Below are 4,053 nucleotides of genomic sequence, written 5' to 3'. Positions count from 1 at the left end.
GTATTCTATTAGTTGTCCTACAGTACAAAATAGTATTTTTTCTGCCACGTCTTCCAACTGCTTCCAGATTTTTTGTGTTGTCTTCAAGTTGTAGGTATTGCATAGCACTAAAAAATTATACATTATATATTAGAAGTGGTGTGAATGTTCACCACAAATGAAAATTCATATAAAACTATAAATATTCAATATTTTCATATACTCTTCTAGAGGTTTAAATATTTCTCAAACATGGTCTTCCATATTAATTTTTTTTCCGAATTTATTATATATGAGGTGATTTATTGCACACTCTTATCTTATAAAATAAGTTTGTAAAATTATACAAAATAAAAATGAGTGTTATATATTAAGGTGATTTATTATTTACTCTTATAAAATAAGATTGTAAAATTATACAAAACAAAAATGAGTTTTATATATTGGATTGAGGTTTAAATAAATAACTGAAATAATAAGTGGTATGATATGGTTTAGTCCATTATAAAAGAACAGTTTTATAACTATATTTTGTTACTAATAACTCTTAAATTATCATAAAATATTTTAATATAATTTGAAATCAAATTTAAAAATAAACCAACTACAACTATCTAAATTTGAAAAAAGAAAATTAATTTTTTTAATTAAAATAAGAAAAAACAAACAAATAATAGGAATTGAAACTAAAAATCAAATAGAAATGACTAAAATCTTAGAATATTTAGTTTTTTTTTTTTATTCTAACAAAAAAAATTAAACTAAATGTCAAAAAAAAGGAAAAAAAATCTATGCATATTGAAGAAGAATAAGCTATGCATTGTTCTAACAAATTAATAGACATAAAAGAAAACTTATTAAAGAAACAAATATCTTGAGAAATCAAGGTCCTCAGAGCAGCAAGTCAGGCTTCAGCTTCATCCTTGTCCTTGCATATCTTCCAACAAATTTATGGAATAACTTACAATGAAAACATTGACACTGCTGAACTGGACATATATATTTTAAAAAACTTAATTGAATTACTGTCAAGTCAAGAGTATTGATAAAAAAAAAATAGCTGAAATACAAGCAAGCATTCACTATTTTTTTTTTTTTTGTTGAGTATGATATATAAATTCAAGATAGGTATGAATGTATGAAGCCAACAAGCCAACCACAGATTCAAGAAAATAGTTAAACCATCTCTTCAATATTGTTATGGAGATCATATATGATTAAATTGGGAATTCAGCAATCCATTATCAATAATAAAAGAACCTTTGTGCAACCAATGATCTCAACTGAATTAAAGTTAAAAGAAAATATAATTACAATGGCATAAAGAAGCTCAAACACTTTATATGGTGGAATCAAATGATTTAAAACATAATATCAATATAGATGGAAACAAAGAATATTCATAATTGCTAAACCTGTTTATTAAACCATTTAAACAAAAAAAAAAACCTCAGCTAAAAGTACAATAATGCTGAAAGCATGGTGAGAAGAGAAAAAAAAATTTATAAAAACTAACCAAGTCAAAGGATATGTTACTGTGTATCAAAGAAGGACAAAAATGACTCTGCAATGGTAATAAAGAAAGGCATAACCATAAGCAAGGCTGGAACATTTCCACGCTAGAAATCCTGTAAAGAAAGACCAACTAATTACTTTGAAGTTTGAATAAATAGAAAAAAGGCGAATGCTGTAGTTAAAAACATCAAGAAAAAAGTTTAAGAGAGCAACCATAAGATAAATAAAAAATACAAACATGATCAAAGTGGGAAAGGAAAGCAAGAAAAAAACAGCAGTCAATGTCATACTATTAGTTATGTATGTACCGGTAATCCTTCTTCTCTGAAAATGTCCTTTGTTGCTTGTAACATTCCTGTATATTTTGATGGTCCAGACAAGTTTCTGCGAACTAAACCCCAGGAGGTTGTGGGTTCCAGTTGAACCTATAAGCATAAAGGTACAAAGGTCCATTTCAGTAAACTACAAAATTACATGTATATGGGAACACATCAATCAAAACTTCCACTCCCTAGTCTTTCAAATTATCTATCTTCGAAACAAACTTGCCTAAAGCCCATGTAAGATTTTACTTTAACCTAAATTGGCGAAATCCCATTTGTGCATTTGAATTAACGAACCTAATGAAACAAAATGCACAACATTATCACACGCAAAATAACAGAAGCACTAAACCAATACGAAATCCATAACAAGAAAGTCTAACACTTTGCCTAAATAAGAGTTCCGATCATAATCAAAATAAACCTGGAATCTGATTTTAATAACATCAAGCGGAGAGGTAACAGTCCTTGATATTAATGGGATTGCTTTTCGTAATAAAATATTAATGGGATTTGCTTTATTTTTATTTTATTATATGCATTTCGTAATCAAATATTAATGGGACTTGTTTTATTTTTATTTTATTATTTTATTATATATAAATAAAAAGTCACTTATGAATTTCTCATAAATTATTGTTTTATTTTTATTTTATTATTTTATTATATATAAATAAAAAGTCACCCATGAATTTATCATAAACCAAGAATTCATTTATATAGACACACTTTATATAGAAAAGATATATATATAAATAATAGTGAGTGCAATACACTCTGATTTCGGAGTACATGTATATTCTGCTGAGATCGTCTTTTGAAAAATACTTGGGTCTCCTTGAAGAATCAATTCTTTCACTACCTCAATGATAAAGTGTAGGGTCACCTTAATAATTGGAAGTACAAAGTTTTTTCTAAAGGGGGTAAAAAAACGCTCATTAAATCCGTTATTCAGGCGATTCCCACTTACACCATGGCTTGTTTCCGTCTTCCAATGCCACTTGTCATTCTCTTAAGTCTATTATGGCTAACTTTTTGTGGAGTTTCAATGAGAATAATCGTCCAAAGACTCACTGGCAAAGTTGGCAAAAGCTTTGTAAATCCAAAAAAGATGGAGGCCTTGGCTTTCGTTCCCTCGTTCACTTCAATCAAGCTCTGCTTGCTAAACAAGCTTGGCGCATCCTCAAACATCCAAACTCAACTCTGGCAAAAATTTTAACAGCCAGATACTACCCAAACTCTTTTTTCCTTAATTGCTCCATGGGTCACTCTCCTTCTTTTGTTTGGCGTAGCATTTTTTGGGGAAAAGAGTTGTTGCACAAGGGTCTCATTTCGAAAATTGGCAATGGGCAGAACTGTTGGAAATTATTTTATACCAGGATCTTAGATCTACTCACAAGTATGTTGATTAACACCCTAAATATGAACTTTCTAAAACGATGAAATAAACACATATAAAGTTTAAAAAACCTTACATTGGGTGCAGCGGAATATAATGACTCCTTCCGTTCAGATATCTAGTCCTTGATTCCTTTCTGTAGCAGAGCATTATCAATATCTGAACCTGGATCTCTTTCTCTGAATCTTTGATGCTGAAAACTCCTTTTGCTGAAAGTCTTTCTTCACGATCTTCCTCACTATGATTGAGGTATCACTTGCTGTGTGTGGGCACTATTCTCACACTAAGAATTTCGAAATTCAAGAGGGAAGAGAGAGAAGAAGTGGCGGCTAAAGATAGGGAGAGAGAGAGAGGATCAGTTTTTTCTGAATCAGAAGTGTAATTTTCCTGAAGCCTTCACTATCTATTTATAGCATTCCACTAGGGTTAGGTTTGAATTATTTGGCCTTAAAATAATGAAAATATCAGTTTAAATTCCCTACAAAAGTGGCCGGCCATGCATAGTGGATTTGGGCCTCACTTTTTGTAATTTTGCAGTTTTATCTTTTCTGCATCTGATTTTCTCAAAAACGCCAATTTTCTAATTCAACCATTTAAATGCCAATTCTAACTATTTAATAACTACAAATAATTATTAAATAATATTGTCATTTATCATATTTATTAATTGAACCATACTAAGTATCATAATTAACAAATATGCCCCTAAAACTCTTTCTTTACAATTTCGCCCTTACTTAGTGAAAAATTCACAAATAGACATAGTCTAATTTGAGAATTATAATTGATTAATCAAAACCAATTATATGAGTCTTACAAGCAATATTATCTCAACTA

At 29.5% G+C, this 4,053-nt stretch overlaps 1 long non-coding RNA gene across 2 annotated transcripts; it reads right to left on the bottom strand.

Moving 5' to 3' along the window:
- Positions 1 to 307: 307 nt before the first annotated feature.
- Positions 308 to 2,292, bottom strand: LOC133036506 (uncharacterized). 2 transcript variants are annotated; one of them, XR_009687129.1, is made up of 3 exons: positions 1,803 to 2,192; positions 1,496 to 1,607; positions 308 to 968 (listed from the first exon to the last, which is right to left on the bottom strand). It is a non-coding gene; the product is annotated as an uncharacterized LOC133036506 (long non-coding RNA). The 2 variants fall into 2 exon arrangements; XR_009687130.1 differs by lacking the exon at positions 308 to 968 and adding an exon at positions 2,242 to 2,292 and having other exon boundaries at positions 977 to 1,607; positions 1,803 to 1,919.
- Positions 2,293 to 4,053: the final 1,761 nt, after the last annotated feature.

Source organism: Cannabis sativa, chromosome 4, assembly GCF_029168945.1.
Source record: "Cannabis sativa cultivar Pink pepper isolate KNU-18-1 chromosome 4, ASM2916894v1, whole genome shotgun sequence".
Classification (NCBI taxonomy): domain Eukaryota; kingdom Viridiplantae; phylum Streptophyta; class Magnoliopsida; order Rosales; family Cannabaceae; genus Cannabis; species Cannabis sativa.
Note: the sequence above shows the minus strand (reverse complement) of the source record. Positions and strands in the feature narration are given on the sequence as shown.